Source organism: Oncorhynchus keta, chromosome 9, assembly GCF_023373465.1.
Source record: "Oncorhynchus keta strain PuntledgeMale-10-30-2019 chromosome 9, Oket_V2, whole genome shotgun sequence".
NCBI lineage: Eukaryota > Metazoa > Chordata > Actinopteri > Salmoniformes > Salmonidae > Oncorhynchus > Oncorhynchus keta.
Genome location: NC_068429.1, coordinates 45,659,302 through 45,686,025, shown reverse-complemented (window position 1 = coordinate 45,686,025; position 26,724 = coordinate 45,659,302). Strand labels below are relative to the sequence as shown.

General features: G+C 41.9%; 1 protein-coding gene across 3 annotated transcripts in view; it reads right to left on the bottom strand.

Annotated features, from left to right (window-relative positions):
* LOC118387936 (zinc finger protein 462-like) overlaps positions 1 to 25,834 on the bottom strand; it is a 90,950-nt gene extending 65,116 nt beyond the window's left edge. Inside the window, exon 1 of one of the 3 annotated variants that reach the window (XM_035776787.2) lies at positions 24,894 to 25,834. The gene's annotated coding sequence lies outside the window, so the exon portion shown is untranslated. The remainder of the gene's footprint in view (positions 1 to 24,893) is intronic. The other 2 variants (XM_035776786.2, XM_035776785.2) reach the window with 2 other exon arrangements.
* Between the last annotated feature and the right edge of the window lie 890 nt (positions 25,835 to 26,724).

The following is a 26,724-nucleotide window of genomic DNA, read 5'->3' as shown; positions in this document are numbered from 1 at the left end:
ACTTACGCCATTAATCAGGTAGCCACCTGACAAGCTGACGTTACCGCTGAATATGACGACCACAACGTGTAAAAATCCTCAAATGTTGTTACGAGAAACCTGCAATTCTCTGTCAACAATAATAATCATATTTGTCTTGGTAAAATGTATTTTATAACATAAGGAAGTGAAATTTCAACACCAAAGTGCGTTTTCACCCACTCTGGGCAGACACCCTTCTCTTTACATCACTTTTCCGAATGCTTTTCCAACTTCGGTCAAATGCGGATAAAATAAACATTTCTCCCAAAATAGAAATGTAAATTGTGATATGTTGTATTTGGACTTTTAGTTGGAAGGCTGAAACAAATAAGAATGTTAAAAACAGCAACCTAATTCTGAAATATTTTCTTTAAGGTTGAATAAATACTGTTACATTAGTTTCAAATCAAATCTAACTTTATTTGTCACATGCACCGAATACAACAAGTGTAGGCTTTATCGTGAAATGCTTACTTACAAGCCCTTAACCAAAAGTGCATTTCAAGAAGAGTTAAGAAAATATTTACCAAGTAGACTAAAATAATAATGTAGAACCTTTTGAGGATATGGGGACCCATGCGAAATCTTTTCAGGTCTCCTGAGGGGGAAAAGGTATTGTCGTGCCCTCTTCACAACTTTCTTGGTATGTTTGGACCATGATAGTTCGTTGGTGATGTGGACACCAAGGAACTTGAAACTCTCGACCTGCTCCACTAGTTCGCAGGATTTACTGTGTTACAAAAGTAACAAAGCAACCAAATATTAACACTAAATAAAATCAAACTGTATTTAAAGTGCATTTAAAGTTGGATTTGAATTAGCCCTATTCTTTAACTTAGATTTTTGGTTGAGATGAAGATGTGAATCCAACATATTAATTATTCATTTGTAGACTAACTGGAATTACAGCCAGTCAGAGTCAGTGGAACAGATCTATCCAAGCAGAAGATTCACTATATACACAAAAGTATTTGGACACCACTTCAAATTAGTGGATTCGGCTATTTGAGCCACACGGTTGCTGACAGGTGTATAAAATCGAGCACACGGGCATGCAATCTCCATAGACAAACATTGGCAGTAGAATTGCCTTACTGAAGAACTCAGTGACTTTCAATGTGGCACCATCATAATATATGCCATTTAGCAGACACTTTTATCCAAAGCGACTTACAGTCATGTGTGCATACATTCTACGTATGGGTGGTCCCGGGGATCGAACCCACTACCCTGGCGTTACAAGCGCCATGCTCTACCAACTGAGCTACAGAAGGACCACGTCCTTCATAAGATCATCATAAGATCATCATAAGATGCCACCTTTCCAACAAGTAAATTAATCCGATTTCTGCCCTGCTAGAGCTGCCCCGGTCAACTGTAAGTGCTGTTACTGTTAAGTGGAAATATCTAGGAGCAACAATGGCTCAGCCGCGAAGTCGTATGCCACACAAGCTCACAGAATGGGACCGCCGAGTGCTAAAACGTGTAGTGCGTAAAAATGGTCTGTCCTTGGTTGCAACACTCACTACCGAGTTCCAAACTGCCTCTGGAAGCAATGATAGCAGAAGAACTGTTCCTCATGAGCTTCATGAAATGGATTTCCATGGCCGAGCAGCAGCACACAAGCCTAAGATCACCATGCGCAATGCCAAATGTTTGCTGGAGTGGTGTAAAGCTCGCCGCCATTGTACTCTGGAGCAGTAGAAACGCGTTCTCTGGAGTGATGAATCACGCTTCACTATCTGGCAGTCCGACGGACCAATCTTTGGCGGAAGCCACAAGAACGCTACCTGCCCCAATGCATAGTGCAAAGTATAGTTTGATGGAGGAGGAATAATAGTCTGGGACTGTATTCACGGTACGGGCTAGGCCCCTTAGTTCCAGTGAACGCTACAGAATTCAATGACGTTCTAGACGATTCTGTGCTTCCAACTTTGTAGCAACAGTTTGGGGAAGACCCTTTCCTGTTTCAGCTTGATAATGTCCCCCTGCACAAAGCAAGGTCCATACAGAAATGGTTTGTCGAGATCAGTTTGGAAGAACTTGACTGGCCTGCACAGAGCCCTATCGAACACCTTTGGGATGAATTGGAATTAGGGATGCACGATATATCAGTGAACATATTGGAATTGGACGGTATTAGCTAAAAATACCAAAATCGTTATCAGCCCGATGTTAAAAACTGATGTCAAAGCTACCGTGCATACATTTACATTTACATTTAAGTCATTTAGCAGACGCTCTTATCCAGAGCGACTTACCTATATAACCTGGGTACAGGACGTAATGACGCCACATAAAATGTTGCGCTACACGGGCAACACAGCATTCCTAACCTAGCCCACAATGTCTGCTGTGTGAATTGAGTAGTCAACAAGTCGAGCAGTCATTTGAAAGAGTAAGATCATTTCAGCAAGACAACTCAAAGGCGAAATTAAATCCAAGGTAATGGAATTCATTGCCCTTGAAAATCAACCGGTCTCTGTTGTGGGTGATATTGGCTTTCGACCGACTGGTCGAGGACCGGCACACACTACCAAGTGCGCTATTTTTCAGACGTTTCCCTACAGGAGATACACAGTAATAACATCACTGCTATTAGCTTCACAACATACATACTATGGAATGCCGTTTGGGACTTTGCGTGTCAAAAAATATACAGTAGTACTGTCAAAGCTGTACAAAAATGTCTGCAAACAAGTAAACACCGGCAACGAACGATGTGTTTACAATACCGCGTTGGTAATAAAGCATAATTTGTTCGATCGCAACTTCTGTGGTAGCTAGCTTTAGCTTGGTACCTAGCTAGCACCAATACAACCAGCCTGAAAACAACGACCAGTAGAGACTGCAGTCATTTTCATTATCCTTAGCAACGATTTAGGAATCCTTGTGAGTAAGTATTAGCTAGGTTGCCACATGTTGTTTGCCTATTGAAATTGACCTTCAGTTCATGAAAATAAATAGCTAGCCAGCTACTTAACCCTGTTGCCCACCTTATAAGCAGCCAGCTAGTTTCATCTGGCTAGTGAGGCTCGACCGGACTGGGTTATGTGTTGTGATGCTAGCCACAATCAGGATTAGGCACAATAGTGATTTGCAGTTAGCCTTCAAAATAAAAGTATGTCATTGACAATGATGCCAATGAACACAAATAGTAGAATTATGCTATACTTTTATTTTGAAGGCTAACCGCAAAGTCCACTTATTGTGACTAATCCTTATTGTAGCTAGCTTCACATAGAAGGGTTATTAGGGTTATTTTAGATGAAGACAACTAGCTATATACAGTGCCTTGCGAAAGTATTCGGCCCCCTTGAACTTTGCGACCTTTTGCCACATTTCAGGCTTCAAACAAAGATATAAAACTATTTTTTTGTGAAGAATCAACAACAAGTGGGACACAATCATGAAGTGGAACGACATTTATTGGATATTTCAAACTTTTTTAACAAATCAAAAACTGAAAAATTGGGCGTGCAAAATTATTCAGCCCCTTTACTTTCAGTGCAGCAAACTCTCTCCAGAAGTTCAGTGAGGATCTCTGAATGATCCAATGTTGACCTAAATGACTAATGATGATAAATACAATCCACCTGTGTGTAATCAAGTCTACGTATAAATGCACCTGCACTGTGATAGTCTCAGAGGTCCGTTAAAAGCGCAGAGAGCATCATGAAGAACAAGGAACACACCAGGCAGGTCCGAGATACTGTTGTGAAGAAGTTTAAAGCCGGATTTGGATACAAAAAGAGTTCCCAAGCTTTAAACATCCCAAGGAGCACTGTGCAAGCGATAATATTGAAATGGAAGGAGTATCAGACCACTGCAAATCTACCAAGACCTGGCCGTCCCTCTACACTTTCAGCTCATACAAGGAGAAGACTGATCAGAGATGCAGCCAAGAGGCCCATGATCACTCTGGATGAACTGCAGAGATCTACAGCTGAGGTGGGAGACTCTGTCCATAGGACAACAATCAGTCGTATATTGCACACATCTGGCCTTTATGGAAGAGTGGCAAGAAGAAAGCCATTTCTTAAAGATATCCATAAAAAGTGTTGTTTAAAGTTTGCCACAAGCCACCTGGGAGACACACCAAACATGTGGAAGAAGGTGCTCTGGTCAGATGAAACCAAAATTGAACTTTTTGGCAACAATGCAAAACGTTATGTTTGGCGTAAAAGCAACACCCTGAACACACCATCCCCACTGTCAAACATGGTGGTGGCAGCATCATGGTTTGCGCCTGCTTTTCTTCAGCAGGGACAGGGAAGATGGTTAAAATTGATGGGAAGATGGATGGAGCCAAATACAGGACCATTCTGGAGAAAAACCTGATGGAGTCTGCAAAAGACCTGAGACTGGGACGGAGATTTGTCTTCAACAAGACAATGATCCAAAACATAAAGCAAAATCTACAATGGAATGGTTCAAAAATAAACATATCCAGGTGTTAGAATGGCCAAGTCAAAGTCCAGACCTGAATCCAATCGAGAATCTGTGGAAAGAACTGAAAACAGCTGTTCACAAATGCTCTCCATCCAACCTCACTGAGCTCGAGCTGTTTTGCAAGGAGGAATGGGAAAAAATTTCAGTCTCTCGATGTGCAAAACTGAGAGACATACCCCAAGCGACTTACAGCTGTAATCGCAGCAAAAGGTGGCGCTATAAAGTATTAACTTAAGGGGGCTGAATAATTTTGCACGTCCAATTTTTCAGTTTTTGATTTGTTAAAAAAGTTTGAAATATCCAATAAATGTCGTTCCACTTCATGATTGTGTCCCAGTTGTTTTTGATTCTTCACAAAAAAATACAGTTGTATATCTTTATGTTTGAAGCCTGAAATGTGGCAAAAGGTCGCAAAGTTCAAGGGGGCCGAATACTTTCGCAAGGCACTGTAATTAGAATCACATTCCCATGTATTATTTATGTTGAACAGACCAGACTACCAGACCTAGGGCTGCTCCTGCTGGCGCTGCTGCTCCAGCCTTAACCTCCAACCCAAGGCCGCAGTGTGGTAAAATAAGACAGTATAGATGGCTAAGCTATCACGCCTGGGTCAAATACAGTACATGTGAAATACTTGGAAATACTTGACGTGTGCTTTAAAAGAAGTCCCATTGAGGTCTGAAGACCTCTTTCCCAAGGGAAGAACAGCCCAAAAATGGCAGCTAATGCATCTTGGGCATGCAGGGTGAGTGGAGCTTGCATTACATTATTCCATTGGTTCCATTATAGCGGACAAGTTAAATCAAGCGCACCTCAAATATATGTTAGTATTTGATCCAGGTCTTGTAAAGGGAAAGGGGGATGGATACCTTCTCAGTTGTACAACTGAACGCATTCAACTGAAATGTGTCTTCTGCATTTAACCCCTCTGAATCAGAGAGGTATGGGTTTGTAGCTATACAGGTCTCCTTCAAAGTTCATAGGAAGGCCTGTTACCTAAAAAGGATCTACAAAGAATGTCCTAATGCATGCTTTGGGAATTATTTTCATCTAAATTGTGACTGATGCCCTCACTATGCACACAAAGGTTATGCAAGCAACCAAAATAACTATCTCTAGTTCAAAGTGATATTTCAGCTACATGCACTGTATACAACACATATGTCTAATTTGCCAACAGTTGAGGTTGGTTGTGTAGATTAGAACCTTTCTGTAGTCTAGTTGAACTTTTCAATCTGCTCGTAGTGGATTACATCAGTAGATAAAGATGGAGTCTGGGATCTTAAGCACAACAAACTTGTAACATATTGTACGAATGTGACTTGTAACATATCATAAGAATTTCAAATAAATATATATAGTGCCTTCAGGAAGTATTCATACCCCTTGATTTATTCCACATTTTGTTGTGTTACAGGCTGAATTCAAAATGGATGAAATAAAAAAATGTTGAAAATGAATTACAGACATATCCCATTTACATAAGTATTCACACCCCTGGGTCAAGACTTTGTATAAACACCTTTGCCAGCGATTACAGCTGTCAGTCTTTCTGGGTATGTTCTCTAAGAGCTTTCCACACCTGGATTGTGCAAAATGTGCCCATTATTCTTTTTTTTTTTAATCAAGCTCTGTCAAATTGGTTGTAGATTATTGCTAGACAACCATTCTCAGGTCTTGTCATAGACATTCAAGTAGATTTAAGTCAAAACTGTAACTCGGCCATTAAGGAACATTTCATGTCTTCTTCGTATGCTCCTTCAGTGTAGATTTGGCCTTGTGTTTTAGGTTATTGCCATGCTGAAAGGCGAATACATATCCCAGTGTCTGGTGGAAAGCAGACTGAACCAAGTTTTCTAGGATTTTGCCTGAGTTTAGCTCCATTTATTTTTTTATCCTGAAAAACTCCCTAGTCCTTAACGATTAGAAGCATAACCATAACATGATGCAGCCACCACTGTGCTTGAATATATGGAGAGAGGTATTCAGTAACGTGTTGTATTGGATTTTTCCAAACATAACACTTTGTATTCAAGACAGAAAGTGAATTGCTTTGCCACATTCTTTGCAGTATTACTTGAGTGCCTTGTTGCAAACAGGATGCATGTTTGGAATATTTTTATTCTGAACAGGCTTCCTTCTTTTCACTCTGTCAATTAGGTTAGTATTGTGAAGTAAGTACAATGTTGTTGATCCTTCCTCAGTTCTCTCCTATCACAGCCATTAACCTCTTGGATTTAGGGGGTGCTATTTTAAACAAGATATTTTGTCACGAAAAGATTCTCGACTATGCATATAAAATTGACAGCTTTGGAAAGAAGACACTGACGTTTCCAAAACTGCAAGGATATTGTCTGTGAGTGCCACAGAACTGATGTTACAGGCAAATCCAACCAGGAAGTGCCGCATTTTTTTAACTGCCTCATGCCAATGACTCCTTATATGGCTGTGAATGAGCTACGAATGAGCTTACATTTTTCACGTATTCCCCAAGGTGTCCACAGCATTGTGACGTCTTTTTAGGCATTTCCATTGAAGAATGGCCGTAAGGGACCATATATAGCATGTGGTCACATGGTGTCTCCCGCAGAAAATCTCATGTAAAATACTGAGGTAGCCATTTTTCCAATCGTTTCTTATGAGAAACCAATTGACTCGACGGATATATTATCGAATATATTTGTTAAAAACACCTTGAGGATGGATCCTAAACTACGTTTGCCGTGTTTCTGTTGATATTATGGAGCAAATGTTTTAAAAAGTTTGGCGTTATAGTTGCAGCATTTTCCGGTTGATTTCTCAGCCAAGCATGATGAAGAAACGGGAGCTATTTCGCCTACAAAAATAATATTTTTGGAAAAAAGGAACATTTGCTATCTAACTGGGAGTCTACTGAGTGAAAGCATCCGAAGTTCTTCAAAGGTAAATTATTTAATTTGGTTGCTTTTCCTTTTTTCGTGAAAATGTTGCCTGCTACCAGCAGAGCTAGCATAGCATTATGCCATGATAAACTTACACAAATGCTTGTCTAGTGTTGGCTGTAACGCATATTTTGCAAATCTGAGATGACAGTGTTGTTAACAAAAGGCTAAGCTTGTGTTTGAATATATTTATTTCATTTCATTTACACTTTTCATGAATAGGAAATGTTTCTAGGGGTATTTATGTCCGCTGCGTTTTGCTAATGCATTTGAGGCTATGATTACGCTCCCGGATAAGGGATTGCTCGTCGCAAGAGGTTAAACTCTGTAACTATTTTTAAAGTCACCATTGGCCTCATGTTCAAATCCGTGAGAGGTTTCCTTCCTCTCCAGCAACTGAGTTAGGACGGATGCCTGTATCTTTGCAGTGACTGTGTTATTGCTACACCATCCAAAGTGTAATTAATAACTTTACCAAGCTCAAAGGGATATTCAATGTCTGCTCAATGACTGAGGTAATCATTCAACAATCAGTTCCTGCAACTACTATGTGATTTGTTAAGAAAATATTAACTCCTGAACTTATTTAGGCTTGCCATAACAAAAGGGTAAAATACTTACTGACTTAACACACAAAAATGTCTAAAAACATAATTCCGCTTTGACATTATGGGGTATTGTGTGTAGGCCAGTGACAAAAATTGTAATCCATTTTAAATTCAGGCTATAACACAACAAAATGTGGAAAAAGTGAAGAGGTGTACTTTCTGAATGCACTGTATATACAGTTGAATCGGAAGTTTACATACACTTAGGTTGGAGTTATTAAAACTCATTTTCAACCACTCCACACATTTCTTGTCAACAAACTATAGCTTTGGCAAGTCGGTTAGGACATCTACTTTGTGCATCGTTATGTTTAGAGGAAAAAGGGGGAAGCTTGCAAGCCGAAGAACACCATCCCAACCATGAAGCACGGGGTGGCAGCATCATGTTGTGGTGGTGCTTTCCCATGGGAGGGACTGGTGCACTTCACAAAATAGATGGCATCATGAGGCCAGAAAATTATGTGGTTATATTGAAGCAACATCTCAAGACATCAGTCAGGAAGTTAAAGCTTGGTCGCAAATGGGTCTTCCAAATGGACAATTTCCCCAAGCATACTTTCAAAGTTGTGGCAACATGGCTTAAGGACAACAAAGTCAAGGTATTTGAGTGGACATCACAAAGCACTGACCTCAATCCCATAGAAAATGTGTGGGCAGAACTGAAAACGTTTGTGCGTGCAAGGCAACCTACAAACCTGACTCAGTTACACCAGCTCAGTCAGGAGGAATGGGCCAAAATTCACCCAACTTATTTTGGGAAGCTTTTGTACGGCTACCCGAAATGTTTGACCCCAAGTTAAACAATTTAAAAAGGCAATGCCTCCAAAAAATAATAAAAAATAGTAAAACAAGGACAGCGTCTGGACAGGGGAAAACATAACGACATCAATGCTGACACGGGGAACAAACTGAAGAGCAGACAGATATAGAGGGGCAATCAACAAAGTAATGGAGTCCAGGTGAGTCCAATATTGCGGAGATGCGCGTAATGATGGCGACAAGTGTGCGTAATGATGGGCCACCTTGCGCCCTATAGCGCCAGGGAGGGGGAACGGGAGCAGGCATGACAGTACACCCCCTCTAGGGGCGCCACCCGGTGTCCCACCTGGGCCAGCCTGATGGGCCAGCTGAGGCGTGGAAGCCCGACGAGCCGGCGGAAGCCTGACGAGCCGGCAGAACCGTGGGAGTCTGACGAGGAGGCGGAACCGTGGGAGCCTGATGAGCCGGCTGAGTCATGACTTGGGATGGGAGCCTGATGAGCCGGCAGAGGCATGGGAGCCTGAAGAGCCAGCTGAGGCACCCCCGGTTCCTCCAGCAGCAGCACCCGGATCCGACGTCACCAACATAAAACAAAAAACTTCCAGATGCTTCAAATTGTGGTGTCAGCATTCTGTAAGGACAGACACTGGGAGACGAGAAGCAAGTACCGGGAGTGAACATTTAATGGATAAGAGACAAGAAACAAACAAGAACAGCGTCTGGGCAGGGGAAAACATAACATCAATGCTGACACGGGGAACAAACTGAGGAGCAGACAGATAGAGGGGCAATCAACAAAGTAATGGAGTCCAGGTGAGTCCAATGTTGTGCTGATGCGCGTAATGATGATGACAATTGTGCGTAATGATGGGCCGCCTGGAGGGAGCGGGAGCAGGCGTGACATTGTCATAAGAGGAGAAAATGTAAATGATTTGATTGTGTGGCTTTACTCATTTGAGCAGGTGTCTAAAAACAGAGATTAATCACTGATTCCACCTGGCTGATCGATGAGTCAAATTCAAAACAGAGGACATAAATCAATAGTCTGCAGTTAGAATGGGTACAATGTCTTAAGATTAATAAGATATCAACTGGTGTGTGTCTGAAATGGCACCCTGTTCCCTATGTATTCACTTAAGAAGCCAATTTATGCTTGATCTGAAAATGTGGTGGGAGCCTCGATACACAGTGCATTCAGAAAGTATTCAGACCCTTTGACTTTTCACATTTTGTTACGTTACACCCTTATTCTAAAATTGAATTCATATTTTTTTCCCTCATCAATCTACACACAATACCACATAATGACAGTTAAATCAGATTTTTAGAAATGTTTGCAAATGTATTTAAATATATATATATATCTTATCTTATCTAAGAATTCAGACCCTTTACTGAGACTCGAAATTGAGCTCAGGTGCATCCTGTTTCCAATTGATCATCCTTGACATGTTTCTACAACTTGATTGGACATGATTTGGAAAGGCACACTATATAAGATCCCACAGTTGACAGTGCATGTCAGAGCAAAAACCAAGCCATGAGGTCAAAGGAATTGTCCATAGAGCTCTGAGACAGGATTGTGTCGAGGCACAGATCTGGGGAAGGGCACCAAAAAATGTAGGCAGTATTGAAGATCCCCAAGAACACAGTGGCCTCCAGTGGGACAGGTAGACTAGTCAGGATCGAGAAAAGGATGAACGGAGCAAAGTACAGAGACATCGTTGATGAAAACCTGCTCCAGAGCGCTCAGGACCTCAGATTTGGGCAAAGGTTCACCTTCCAACGACTAAGCACACAGCCATGACAACGCAGAAGTGTCTTCGGGACAAGTCTCTGAATTCATTGAGTGGCTCAGCCAGAGCCCGATCTACAGAGAAGAATGGGAGAAACTCCCCAAATACAGGTGTGCCAAGCTTGTAGCATCATACCCAAGAAGACTCGAGGCTGTATTCGCTGCCAACGGTGATTCAACAAAGTACTGAGAAAGGGTCTGAAAACTTAATAAGTGATACGTTTTTTTATTTTAAATACTTTGCAAAAATGTCTAAAAAAACTGTTTTTGCTTTGTCATTATAGGGTATTGTGTGTAGATTGATGAGTACATTTTTAGAATAAGGTTGTAACGTAACAAAATGTGGAAAATGTCAAGGAGCCTGAATACTTTCCGAATGCACTGTAGAGGGTGTGAAACAATTGCAGAGCCTCCGAATGCATGCAGAGGCCAAATTGCACTCCGTACCGCATCGCCGTATGCCTCCCAAATTTTTAACAATGAAGAAGGCCCCATATAGCTCCATTTAGCTGATTGATTGACGGTAGGTAGCGGGCGGAAGGTCTTGTATAACCACAAACTCACTTCCTTGATAACTTACTTCACAACAGTTGAATAGGTCTGCGCTGCGCTGCAAAGCGCAAGAAGTATGAATGCCCCCTTGACTTCTGCAGAGGCCGTATCATCGTAAATGCTGCACGGCCAATGCAGACATCAGATTGACCATGCAGCTCCTTTATGTCTGTGTTTAGACCAATGACTGTATATATGAATGGACAAAGCCATCGATCACGTGACACCATTCATTCCTATGTGAAGACTCAATAGCACATTGAAGTCAAATAAAGCTGGTTAAGATTGCGCCTCATGGAGACATAACATGCACAATTTGAGCTACTCTAGGGAGTGACGTTGCAGGCTAGCTCAGTGCTGCCCCCTCTCATGGAGTAGGAACTCAAATTGAAGGCCCCTGCAGTACCCCGACCGGGCTGCCATTAGCAACCAAATTGTGCTTCTGTCTGTGATTTTAAAATTATCAGTTCTGCTAACAATGCCTGCAGTGTCGTGGTGGCCTTGAACTTCCGTGACTTCAATGAGAGGGGAATCATTCTCCCCTGGTTTCAACAGGCAGCCCAGTCCTGATCTTGTTTTCACTAATTGGTCTTTTGACCAATCAGATCTGAAAATGAAAAGTTCTGATGTGATTGGTCAAAAGAACAATCAGTGGGTAAAAAAATCTGCTGGTATAATTTGACCAGAGCTCTGTGGCCAAAGAAGTGCACTACATAGAGAATATGGCTCTGGTCAAAAGTAGTGCACTTTAGGGAACAGTGTCATTTCAGCCCTGGTATCATGGGTCGGGCCCTGGTCAAAAGTAGTGCACTGCATAGGGAATAGGGTGCAATTTCAGAGGCACCCTGCTGGTATCATGGGCCATATGAGGTTACATCAGACAGTCATCTTCCAGTGAGTCCCTGCCCAGCGGGCAGCTGCGAGGCATGGTGAGTGGTGACATCAACCCAGGCTGGGAGTAGGAGATATCTCCTCAGTAGTCTAAAATGGTGGTGACATACACTATATATACAAAAGTATGTGGACACCCCTTCAAATTAGTGTATTCAGCTATTTCAGCCACACCCGTTGCTGACAGGTGTATAAAATTGAGCACACTGACATGCAATCTCCATAGACAAACATTATCAGTAGAATGGCCTTACTAAAGAGCTCAGTGACTTTCAACGTGGCATCGTCATAGGATGCCACCATTCCAACAAGTCAATCCATCCGATTTCTGCCCTGCTAGAGCTGCCCCGGTCAACTGTAAGTGCTGTTGTTGTGAAGTGGAAATGTCTAGGAGCAACAATCGCCCAACATCAGTGCCCAACCTCACTAAAACTCTTTTGGCTGAATGGAAGAATGTCCCTGCAGCAATGTTCCTAAATCTAGTGGAAAGCCTTCCCAGGAGAGTGGAGGCTGTTATAGCAGCAAAGGGGGGACCAACTCCATATTAATGCCCATGATTTTGGAATTGGATGTTCAATGAATAGGTGTCCACATACACTACATGACCAAAAGTAAGTCGTTAACCACTTGAGTAAAAAAAAGTCTTTAAAAAAGGTCTTAATCTAGTTTTTTGTAGACCTTTCCTGCAGTCAAATGAACAAATCTCCCTCTAGTGGCCTCATGGGCGGAATGTCATTCGTTTGTTGTTATTAACATTTTCTTCTTCTTTTTTTTATGCCAAAAATCGTGTTTCTATCGCTGAAAATCCGGTGTTTCTATGTCAAACTTTGTTATATTGGGATGCAAACTCAAAATCTGCTAAATGACTTAAATGTAATGTAAATGTAAAATTGAATACATTTCAACTCTATATCTGGTACAGGTGTCTTCTTGTTTTAACCCATAACCATGTGGATTAGACCGTATACTTTTGTTTCAAAGTAGATTTGTTTAAGACTACCAAGAAACACTATGTGACCCTGATTTAGCCCACTGCAGACCACTGTGAATATGATGAATCAATCAGCATGGATGGATCAGGATTCTAATAATCCAATATTTTACAATGTTTTCAAAATTAGTCAACATCTTTTAATATTATTCCACCTTGGCTTGAAACCTTACTAAATGAGATGATTTAAAAAAAAAAGTGCTTTTATTTTAGATGAAATGTGTTCCAGGAAGCATAGGGCAGCCGAGTTGAACTAGGTCAACCATTAACCAACTAACATGAAGTTTCTCAGACAGAGAACCCCCTAACACCCAACTAAAAGCCCTGCTTCTACACAGCCAGATGTTTCACTGGCCGTCGTTAATATCACAATCCGACTGAGGGAGTGGAGATACAGACTGGGTGACGACAGGACCCGTCTGAATCATGGCTATTCACAGAAAATGGCCGTGTTTTACTATAGAGATGTAAACGTGGTAGCAACAGCTTCTCCTCTGAAATAAATATCTTGATCTTCTCCATTTTCATTTATCTCTGAGTAATAATGAGCTAATTAAGTAATCGACAATGTAAATGCTTATAATTGACTATCCTTATCAACGACAACAAAAAACGCTTGTTAAAACACTTGTTGTGTTACATGTCATTACTAAACCTGTGTGGCTTCAGTACTAATAGAGCAAGAGGCTTTTGATCTCTGGACCTCAGACTTGAAATGCTGACTGAGAGCTTGAAGCAGGACTTCACTTCAAAAAAAACACCATGAGGATAGCTAAGCACAATTTGATGCTAATCCACAGTGAGAAATTTGTCATTTGCTATTGATGTTTGGGAATCCCATAGTCCCGCAAAATTCAGAAAAGGAGCCTTGTCCGACAGTCATTATCAGATGACAGATAGTCACCTGACATCAACCGTGCTAGCTACCTCTCACCAGCGCTTAATACTTTAATAATCGCCACATTTTTTTGTTCTTTATGCGGTCTGAGCTGCCTGCCTGCCAAACCAAACCATTTCCCATTTCCTCTTTCCATCAAAGCCACTCCATGGTTCAGAGGGTTGAATCAAAAGAGCACGTCATGGCACAGTACAACCTTGCTCCGAGGGTAGCATTTGTCTCTTATAGAAAGCTTTTATTGTTGCTACACTGCTTCTAAAAAGGGTGGTTGTGACACAGAGCACTCAAGAGCAATGGCCCCTCTTGCACAAGCAGAAGATCATGGAGCTGCAGATCAAGAAAGAAAAGTGCTCTCCTCCATAGTTGTCCCTCTCGTGTCATTTAGCTAGCTATGTATTTAATCATGGTATAAAGCCTCAAAGACAAGGCTGCTACGATCTACTCATAGATCAATGTGCTAGTATAATATTCTCCTAACATTTAACATGGCCTTCTGAAGCAAACATACACCACATTCAATATTAACAACAAACATTGCTGGATTAATCCAAAGGGGAAGCCATTAGCATTTCACCAACTGACTGTGTGACCTTCTTCAAAACCGCAAAAAGCAATCAACAAAAGCAACAAAACATGGCTTAGTAAACCCTTAAAAACCTGGTCGGTTTGGTTTGATGGCAGCTAGGCTAGATAAGAGTCTCAGTACTCTGGATCCTTCCTGCCATGCATGGCTGGGGTACAGTGATGTCTCATCAGACTATTGCTCAACCTGTTTTAAGCAGAGTCACCTCACATGGCTTGCTGTTCCCTCTGGCCTGACAGAATTATCTTCTGCATCACAGAGGGCAGCAGAGCCGAGGCTGGGGTGAACAGAGCTAGCTACACAGAGACAGCACTCCATTTCACTGCCTGAGTCCCAGCCCACTGCAGAGCAGGAGAGAGAGAACGGGGAAGTATCAGTGGCTCAGTGGCATTGGACGGTCATCCACCATTTTGTGATCCTCAAGGTCTGCATTGGCAACCCATTCCCCCTCCATACCCTGCTACCAGCCTTTATCCTGCTATCTTGTTACACAGATCGGACTGTTTAGCTAAGAGCACAGACCTGGACCAGTTTCCTTTCTCATTTTCTGCCGTCATAGCTGCCAGGGAAAGGAGAAGTTGTTTTCTGGTCGGTGGATGCATGATCACCACAAGGTCTTCTTCAGACAGACAGATCTCAAGAGATTTGAGGATCATAGTGCACACCGCCACCAAATACCGAACTTGAGAAGGGCCATGAGAGGCCATGAGAAAGGCCATGAGAAAGGTTTACAGATAACACAATGTAACACAAATATAGACCGATCTACCTGGTGACTCCACGTTTTGTGTTTAATGAACTACATTTGCCGTGCTTCATATGTAGTTAATATGTTTCTATTTCTGATAGAAACTGACAAAACTCTTGCTTTTAGGCTCACAGCAACCAGGTTAATTAAATATGGCATCCTCAAAAATTATTAAGTGCACAGACTAATTGCAAGCCTTGAGCATGATTATTTTATTATTAACAAAATAGGTGGAGGTATTTCTCGCCAGGTTTCTCTGCCTCTTGGGTTGGAGTATTCTCCATGGTCTGTGCTGAGACATGCACCTAAGCAACTTCTCAGATGACACAAACCTTGCTTTACTTTGATGTTGCTCCTGCTCAAAACGCCTGCGCTTGAGTGCTACATTGCAACGGAAAGGAATCAACATATGTACAGGTAGGCTAAGCACCAACAAGATGTGTTAAATTATATTTTGTTCAAATGTCATTCATTTAATGTAATCCTTGAGGCCATATCCTGCCAGTGCTTTGCTTGGCATAGTGTCAGGATTTCGTCATTTGTATCCATTTTCTCATACGTAGTAAAGGGAAAACGGTGTGCATTCGAGTTACAGAAAAACATCCGACACACCAGCTGTCTCAAGACACAACTATTCTGCAATCATTCAGACCAGCCGTATGCAAGGCCACTATGAAACAATATCTGCCTCCCATATCTAAAACCATTACCATAAAACCATCACTTTTAGTACTCAATTAAAGGGTCATCTCACATTGCGGAATCTCCACGATCCTACCCAAATGACAGCTGCTCGGCACCACAAGGCTGTGCAAATTACCATTATAAAGTCACAAGAAATCTCTCGACATCCAGAAATAATAATAATAATAATAATATATGCCATTTAGCAGACGCTTTTATCCAAAGCGACTTACAGTCATGTGTGCATACATTCTACGTATGGGTGGTCCCGGGAATCGAACCCACTACCCTGGCGTTACAAGCACCATGCTCTACCAACTGAGCTACAGAAGGACCGCGGTGTGATTGTCGAAAGGCCTCAAGGTCAAGGACCCAGGCCAAAAAGGTCAGCATGGAAACAAACAAGCTGAGCAAATGGCAACACTCATGTTCCCGTTTACAAATGTATGAGAACTTTAAATGGTGACTAGTGATCACCGACCTTAAAACAAGATTGTAGATTTCGTGACCAGTTGAGAGGAGACTCCCAGTCAAACCCTCGGTCTGCTGGTTGAAGCAAAACTCAAGTTATGGCTCTTTCTTTCAAAATGGCTTGGTTTTGTATTTCCCAAAGGGAATGTGCTGGGTCAAGGATTAATAAGTGGAGTTAAAGAGACAGAAGAAGGATCTCCAAGGACAGTCTTGGAGAGTAACCAGGAAGTGTTTTTCCACAAAGACAATTACTTCAGGAAAGGAAACTATGCGTCTCAAATAGTACCCTACTCCCTTTATAGTGCACTACTTTTGACCAGGGCCCATACCTCATGGTGCATTCAGCGTTCCACAATACAGCCAGTCCATAACCCATCTCTGTTTGGCACCGTTTTTCCAACGTTACAAAGCCGATCTGAATCTACAAAACCAATCTGAATCTACCAATGTGTCCGATTCAAAATAGACTTGAGGCACACGGATTTCATTTCTCCCTTGAGGGATCACACATACTACACAAAGCGTGACTATCATTGGTCTCTGTTGACAGACACCCACATGGGTATGAAACAAAGGATGTGAATAGGTTGTAACAAGATTAGCCCACTACAAGATTACTATAAGATTACATCAGCTCACTCTCTCTCTCCATGCGTTGGGGTTTGCCCACTACGTTCAGAGCTGTCATCTGAGGAATCAAACCATTCAATAAGTGCATGGTTCTTCTACCTCGCTTCAGTGATGGTCAACACCAGAAGAATTTTGAAGGCTGTCCTCTATTTTTAGACTTGGGTCAAAGGTCTGTAAATCATGTCTCTTTTTCCTTTAATCCTTTATTATAGCTGCAACATTTAAAGATAAACCAGGAGCATGACTAATCTTAAAACAGTATTGCTTTTGATGAGGTGTAGGCCAAATTTCTCAAAATGACCTTCTCTCTGTGCGTCTGCCAAAACATTCACCATTTACCGTCATCTTCCTTGTAACCTTGACATAGCAGATACTACAGTTACAATGTTTGGTGAGGTTACAAGCTGGTCCAGTGGTCTTGATATGACCGGAGAGGGACATAGACATAGATCCTACTGGTGGAAACTGGAAAGCCTAAAAGACGTGCGACTTTCTAGACTGGGTCTTTTGGAACGTCTTTTTAAACCTTTTCAGCTTTTTGTGACTCTCTTATTTGTAGAGGAGACGTATCCCTAACGTTCCCTCTTCAGGTGAGCCAAACCACCCACTTGAAGAGCAACACAAATTGTCATGGAAAGATGAAGAGCCCCATTAATATTAACTTACCAGTGGGGCCTCCATTCCAACTCCTGAAATATTTAAAATCGTCGTTGGACAGCTTCATTGCTCCGTAGGCTGAGGCCAGTGGATCGTCTCTACAAGATCACTCCTGTTCCCTCTCAAAGACGGCCTTGTGCCCTGCCACCAGACTGCCTCAGCAACAGGCATCTCCAGGTGTCTCTCTCTTCCCACCACAGATAACTCGGAAGTAGCGCTAACTAAGCGCTAAGTAGAGTTAACTGGCAGGGTTAGTAATACTGTGCCTTGCTTGAAAAGCATTGTGGATGAGACTCACCAGACTAGCTGACCTCTGACCTAAAGCTAAAGCTGGTGGCTAGCATATGTCAGTCTGATTTAAATATGGTAACTTGTTAGAAGACTTGGCGTCGACCCACACAATGGGTATTCTTCCATTTGGGTCAAAATAGGCCTAGATGTGCCATGATGGGCCCTGGACATTGTGTCTTGTTTCCGTGCCTCATCATTTCAAAATATAAGTGTAAGTGCAGTCATCACATACCGTAAAGCCAAATGCTTAAAAACATTTCACACAAAATTATATATAGTGTCAAATGTTTCTACAGATAGAACACATAAGAAGCTGCTTCCACAATCTGGCGTAACCTGGGAAAAACTCCCTGGCCCGAATGTATTTTATAATGCAAAGTAAATATTATTTATTTTTTAAACAGTTGAGCAAAGTTATTTCATAACCACTTCCAAAGTTAGCATACAAAGTAAGATGACGCCATTGGCACTGAATTGAAACATGGCAACAGTAACCAGAATGTCATTTCCACAAGAAAACCACCTCATTATCCAGTTTAATTTATTCTACCATGACCTGTGCGCATTCACCTAAAGACAAAATCAAGTTCAGAATAGAAATAGCTGTAACGTAAGCTAGTGTTTGAATCAAATTAAAGTTCATCAACAAGCAGGAAGCTGTGTTTTGAGAAGTCAAAACGCATTCAATGGCCAATATTGACACATAGGGGGGCCCTTCTGAAATAGGGTCATGTAGCCTCATATATAAAAATGTGAGCCAATGCATCATGTCAAGAAAGCACTCACTGGACCATTTCAGTTGGCTTTTGTGTGTCTCTCTCCAGTCTCTACCTCTGCCCCAGGTACCTACAGTAGAGTGCATCATTCTGCCTCTTGTGTGAGCTCCATTTCCTACCTCCTCCACTTCCAAACCATTTCCAAACCACAACTAACTATTCATTATGTTGTATAATTCTTCCCCTTTTAAAAAAAATACACTGAACAAAAATAGAAACGCAACAATTTCAAAGATTTGACTGAGTTACAGCTCATATAAGGAATAAGTCAATTGAAATAAATTCATTATTTCCTAATATATGGATTTCACATGACTGCGAATACAGATATTGTGCCTGTTGGTCACAAATACGGGGATAAAAGTAGGGGTGTTGATCAGAAAACCGGTCAGTATCTGCTGTGACCACTATTTGCCTTATGTAGCGCGACACATCTCCTTCGCATATAGTTCATCAAGCTGTTGATTGTGGCCTTTGGAATGTTGTCCCACTCTTCTTCAATGGCTGTGCGAAGTTGCTGGATATTGGCGGGAACTGGAACACGCTGTCGTACATGTCGATCCTGAGCATCCCAAACATTCTCAATGGGTGACATGTCTGGTGAGTATGCAGGCCATGGAAGAACTGGGACACTTTCAGCAATTGTGTACAGATCCTTGCGACATGGGGCTGTGCATTATCATGCTGAAACATGAGGTGATGGCGGTGGATGAATGGCACAACAATGGGCCTCAGGAGCTCGTCACAGTATCTCTGTGCATTTAAATTGCCATCGATAAAATGCGCTTGTGTTCATTGTCTGTAGCTTATGCCTGCCCATACTATAACACCACCGCCCCCATGGGGCTCTCTGTTCACAAGGTTGACATCCGTAAACCTCTCGCCAACACAACGCAATACACGTCGTTTACCATCTGGCCAGTACAGGTGAAACCAGGATTGAACCGTGAAGTGCACACGTCTCCAGCATGCCAGTGGCCACCGAAGGTGAGCATTTTCCCACTGAAGTCAGTTATGATGCTAAACTGCAGTCAGGTCAAGACTCTGGTGAGGACGACAAGCACTCAGATGAGCTTCCCTGAGACGGTTTCTGACAGTTTGTTCAGAAATTCTACAGTTGTGCAAACCCACAGTTTCATCAGCTGTCCGGGTTGCTGGTCTCAGACGATTCCACAGGGGAAGGAGCCGGATGTAGATATCCTGGGCTGGCATGGTTAAACGTGGTCTGTGGTTGTGAGGCCAGTTGTACATACTGCCAAATTTTCTAAAACGACGTTGGAGGCAGCTTATGGTAGCAAAATGAACAGCAACAGCTCTGGTGGACATTCCTTCAGTCAGCATGGCAATTGCACGCTCCCTCAAAACTTGACACATCTGTGGCACTGTGTTGTGTGACCAAACTGCACATTTTAGAGTGGCCTTTTATTATCCACAGCACAAGGTGCACCTGTGTAATAATCATGATGTTTAATCAGCTTCTTGATATGCCACACCTGTCAGGTGGATGGATTATCTTGGCAAAGGAGAAATGTTCACTATCAGGGATGTAAACACATTTGTGCACACAATCTTTGAGAAATAAGCTTTTTGTGAGTATGGAACATTTCTGGGATCTTTTATTTCAGCTCATGAAACATGGGAATAACACTTTACATGTTGTGTTTATATTTTTGTTCAGTATAAATGGAGGCTTTCTTTCTGTAATCCTAACCTTCAAATCCTGCTGTGCCATTTTTCAAAGTTTCTGAGCTGTTCTCTAGCGTCCCTCTTTATGTTGCATATCTGATTGTTCTAAGAACTGGACTAATGTTCACAACAGAGCCATGTGTTTAGAAAGTTGGGACAATGAGGTTTCTGCATTATGATGCATTTACACGACACTACATGTCATGGCAGCCATGTTAGTTCACCATGGGCAATATTGACCAATAGCAGTTCACAGAATGTAAACAATGCTATGCACAAGATTCCAATAAAGCAATTGTACACGAGAGGGCGTTGCTAAACAATTTCTCTAGCATGGCTGTGCTGCGGCCCGCAGAGTACAGCACTGTAACGGCTCTCGTTTGTGGAATGACCGGACCAAGGTGCAGCGTGGTAGGCGTACATCATTTTTTTCTTGATGACACCAAAAGCAAAATAACAACAACAAACAAACCGCACAGTTCTGCAAGGCAAAGAAATTATACAGAAAACAAGATCCCACAAAACCCAAATGGAAAATAACTTATATATGATCCCCAATCAGAGACAACGATAGACAGCTGCCTCTGATTGGGAACCACACTCGGCCAAAAACAAAGAAATAGAAAACATAGAATGCCCACCCAAATCACACCCTGACCTAACCAAATAGAGAAATAAAAAGGCTCTCTAAGGTCAGGGTGTGCCAAGCACAACCTCGAGTGTACAATTGCTTTTCTACAACGGGTTACCAATTAAATAAATACAAATATTTGGAGAAATGTATTCATAGACTACCATTTCATCCCTCAATGAAAATATAGGCCTAATCCCGACACATTTATGGTTGCTAGCCAAGCCGGCTGGCAGTTCATTCTATCAGTTTGGTTGCCTAGTCGCAAAGTCTTTTAGTTCTATATCTATGGGCGTGACCCAGTCGTTTGTTTTAAATGTTCTGTTGCCATGCTGCCTGGAAACGCACTTATCCCTTGCTTGCTAGCTAGCCAACTATGGCTAACACGGTCAGGTCAAACAGTGCAGCTGGAATAACAGCAAAGTAGCTGAATTTCATTTCATTTGACCTCTTTTAGTATTGACATTTCTTGCTTATTCATGATTTCTACTGGCTGAGAAAAGATGTCCTGACACGTTAATTCTCAATAGGACACTGGAGATCGAATTTCAATATTGAAACACTGTTGCAAATGTCGAAAGGCAGACAACAAGGTTTGTACAAACCCCCTGGATGCGCAGAGGTTTCTCAAATGGAACAGAAAACAAGATTCCCCATTATGGCGTCATAGGCTTACTCGTGCTAAACGGGTTATTTAGTATGGCTTTGAACACGTCTCAGTAAAGAACAAGAAGGCCCGCACACTCTTTAAGCTCCCAATTCACTGACAACGTTTTGATCCGAAACGGATCTTCGTCAGGTCAAAGAAAAGAAGAAAAGAGAAAAGGCTCCTATTTACAACTGCGCCCTGGCCATGATAAAGCGAAAAACAACAGAGTTACACAAACAAACGTGCAGTCAATAACACAATAGAATATATGTACAGTGTATGGGTTTTGACCAACCCGTCATAGAAACACTGATAATGAATGGATGAATGGAATGCTTAAAGGTGCGAACATGGCGGCTGTTCTAAAAGTTAGCCGAAACTCTCTAACTAAATAAATGGCTCCGCTTACAACTAAATAGGGATAAAACATCTACCTAATATCAATACTTGTATAGGAACTTTTAAAAAAGTCACCTTGTTTAATTTGGAGAGACTTTGTAGCGCTTTCTGTGGCATAATCCTGATCCTTGCTACAGCAGTCCACAAATATTTGAACTAAACATTGCACTATTAGTAATGAGTACAAAGACGAACAAAATATATATCAGGATTAACGCTGAAGTAAAAAAAAAAAAAAATACTTCAATAATGCCATGCCCTCTGACCTCTATAGTTGTAAACTAATCACACATCCTGTGGAGGTCTTGAACAAACCACCAGTTGGGCTGGTAGTAGTAGTAGTATTGTGTAATAAAGTGAGATTTGGGAGTAAAAAATAGACATGAAGTTCACTTCAAAGAGATGTTTTATCAGTTAGTCTTTGCATTATAGACCAGGAAGATGTTATTTAAAGAAACGTGGAAAACACAGATGTTTTTTTTTCATCTATTATATTTTAGTTATTGTGGAAATCCAAGAACACTCTAGCGCGAGTAATACTACGGAAACATGTTGCTAGTGGACTGAAATGACAAGTTGTTTAGCACAGTGATGAATTGTGATCATAGTATATTATAACTCAGGTAACTTGGGCTGTAACAGTATCCTTCAGAGAGGAAGCAATTATGCATTGCACAAGATGTCTGTAAAAGATTACACAGGAACTATAGTGTGAAGTCTAAGAAGATATCTAGCAAGAACATAATTTCCCAGCAAACACAAGAACCTGCTCTGAAGCTATCTGAGAAACACATTTCTCAACCACTAGCCTTCATATTTTCAGTCCAAACATCCAGCTAGCTCCACCTTGAGGAACTGGTTCCCTTGACATGACGAGACCGAGACTAGCGCCACCATTTTGATTGCCTCCTAGCCCACAGTTGTCGCAGAGTGTGTCTAGCTCCGTCTCCTTGTCAGCAAGATTTCACCGTGGCCAGTGTGAGTGAGTCTGTAGGAGAGCACGAACACGCAAGCAGGCAGGCACACAAGTCAGGCAGGCGCACATGGAGGAGCAGACCTTGTTTTCTTCTGACTGAGTGACAAGGAATGCCATTCCTTCAGTGATACGTTCGACAGAGTCAAACTGAGGTCGAAGAGAACTACATTTACTTTACATGCCGAGAACAACTACATAAACAGCAAATCAATGAACAAACTACTTAATAGCCCAAGTATCACCTTGCATTCAAACTCTAAATCACAAAACACGTGTCATACATTTGTAATCAACTTTAAATCTCAAGACAATATGTGTAATACAGCATGTCAATTGTTGCCCTTTGGAGAGCTCTGTCTACATCATTTACTGAAGCCTAAATTGTAGAATAACCACAGCCTGCAATGCGAGATGGTCGGGATGTAAGCAAACTGTTTTTCAAAGGTGTCTACTTTACTCTCAGTAACTTTCCTGAGTTAGCCCAACTTCATACTCCTCATCGTGTGTGTGTGTATTTCATCCATGTGTGTCTTGACTGTCCTCTCGCCTCTCTGATTGTCAGCTCCAAGCCATCACTGACTGTCCTACCACTGGGACCCAAAAGTAACACCCTCCATTTCTCCCCAACATCAATGGCAATAATGTAACAGGTGGAAAGGAAAATAAATAAAATAACTGAAGGTTGTAAAAAAAAACAAGATAAAACTTCCCCTTTACTAGTTCTCACAAATCACGACAAAAATAAAACAAAAACATTTGGAAGTACCCCAAAAAAACTTTCAAACTACTGAATATAACAACCCAAAACTGGCTGCTGTACAGGGCAACAACAAAAAAAAGTCAACCTTTGTTCTTCCATGAGGGCTCCTGTCTGACTCCAGGCTCTCCTCTGAGAGTCATCTGCCTTCCTCCATTTTATGGTGAAGCCCCACAATGACATACCTGACTTCAGAGCCCTGGCTGACAGCATACGCATCCAAAACAGCTATGCTCACAGCTCCAGAGCAAGAGCCCGGGTGATCAGACTCAAATAATACATTTTTTTTTAAAGTGTAAACTGAAAATAAAAAGGTGGCAATTCATCCATGAAGCTGCCATGTAGCTTGATAGATCAAATCATAAGGAGAACCATACGAAATCCCCAGCAGATTAGATTTTAATTGAGGGAACAAGCTATGGCTTTTTAGTGAGTGTCTGGAAGTGTACCAGTGGCTATGCCAGCCAGACTGTCGCTAATGGAGGCTGGACTCTCTCTCTCTCGGCTCTGGCTGGCTGGTTTGCTGGCTGGGCTAGAAGAGGAGGTAGAGCAATCCGTGCAATGGCTTCTTCTTGAAGCAATCGCACAACACAGACGGGGGACCGACGCTAAATCCCCTGGCCAGACATGCCAAAATAAAACTCTCCCGACCTAGTGCTGAAACACGCAGCTCACAACCTCGGTTCTCTTTTTTTCCCTCCTTGTCCAGTTTGACTAGTTCAACAAAACGCTAAACGAAAGACGGATAGATAGAAAGCTAAACGAATGGAAGGTTGGGAGTATATTGTGAGTAGGTAGAAGAACCTAGATTACTTTGAATGCAATGGGTGCCCGCGCCAGCTCAAGCGTTATTCGTTCGTTCACCCGTTTATTCTCGCTCGCACCGGCTGGCTATCTCAATTCACCACGTCTGGTCCTACACCAAGAAAACGAGATGAGCTCTTTGCAGGTCATTCACGAGGCGCTCGCTTCTGTATTTCATCTACCACACAACGACGTGCAGCTGAACCATGAAGCCAAGTGAGCCGTGATCTTGAACAAACTGGTAAATTGCGTTATAAACTCACAGGTATGTCTTCTTCTGGTGGAGAAGCGATCTTCTTCCTGAAAGTTGTCCTGTATTTCATGCGTGCGTCCGGTCTAATGGATGATCGCCATCTTTCCTGCTTCTCTGTTGCTGCAGCCGCAGATGACCTGAGATCCGCCTGTCTCTGAATAATGAGCAACCACAGAGACAAGGAAGACAATCTGCAAAGCAGGCAACACAAATAAGTTTTGGAGACTAGCAAGCACCAGAGGGTGCACAAGAGTTTGCTATAAGACGACAGGAAAGGAGCAGGAACAGCAAGATGATGATCAACGTGTGTATCCCCAGAGGAACTCATCCTCCATTGAGTCAAATTAAACCCATGTAGGCTACAGTCAGATTGAATGGACGTCGTTAACATCTCGACTGCGTGGATATAGAAGGATTATATCCATATGCATGCGTCATTAGGGTTATCCGCAGTTCACAGACTGAACCTTGGTAATGATGCTGTCTGTGTATCCCCACATCCAATCTGACATACATACTAGACAGACAGACCATACAAAGGGGCAGACAGAAAGACGTGAGAATAGAATAGACAGGCAGAATATAGTAGAATATTGGCTTCCCCATCACCATCTCATTTTGTAATAAAGTACTGGTTTAATAAACAGATTCAAGAGAAAATTAAAAAGGCACCGCAGGTGGATTATGACTAATGAGGTCTGTGATGATACCCATAGCCTAGTAGTGTACTCCCTGGCTATCTAGTCAATGCTGCTCCATCAAGATGGAAACAAAGGTAAAGCCCAGTGGAGAATCTCAATTGGATGCTCAACTCCTAGCATCCTCTTCTCTGTCCTCTCCTCGCCTGCTTTGAAAAGGGTCAAAGGTAATCGAGGAATGGAGACAAGGAGAGGAAACGTGGAAACAAATTCAAAATGTATGGAAGGAAACTCTCCACTCGCGCATCTGGCATTTTTACATTTACAGTGGTGGAATCCCAAAATAAATGTGTAAATTGATCACAACAGTTAGTTGTGCAATACATTTTACAGATAAAAGGATAAGTAGCGTATCATTTTTAAATGTGTAAATGCTTTTCTCCTTTGAGAAAACTGCTGATTCAAAAAGGGGTGTTGAGGATCTTTAAAAACTTCTGCGCTCGCCGGCGGGAGGATACTCTTGTGCATCCTCTGTCAAAGTAGGTAATCGAAGAGGGGAGCACACTCCTCTGTTCACCTACAAATGAATTGGCACGCTCCTCAACCACTTCACGGTTTCTGGGTCATGAGAAGAGGAGGACAGAGTCCTCGAGGAGAGGACTTTTCTTTTTTTAATTTGAGAATCTCCCCAGGACAAAAGTATTGGGACATCCTGTTGTGATTCTCTATTAGTGTGTAGAGAGAGAGAGAGAGAGAGAGAGAACTACGTCCCCAGTTGAAAGGAACGTAAACAAAAGTGAAACTCATCTAAGTTCATTTGTCCGGCTCTTTTATTGCTTCAGTTACAATATCATGTTCCAAGTTGTATCAGAACCCCCAGATACGAATATGAATGTACAGTCAGTGTAGCAAGCAGTTAAATATGAATATAATAAACACCTAAAACAATGTCCTGCTAATTATGGGTTATTTATTTTTCTCATTATGTAATAAAGCATTTAATTTACATGTAACTGCATAAAGCATGTGCATAAAATTGTTGGTTAAGTTCATTATTTTATGATGGATAATATCAAGAGGTTATTTGACACATTCCTGACACAAAGAAATACAACATGTCTCACAATCAGGACAAATTGGATACCTAGGATGATCGACTTCTGTACTCCTTACCACGCTTGCTAAATATCAGAACTCAAGATT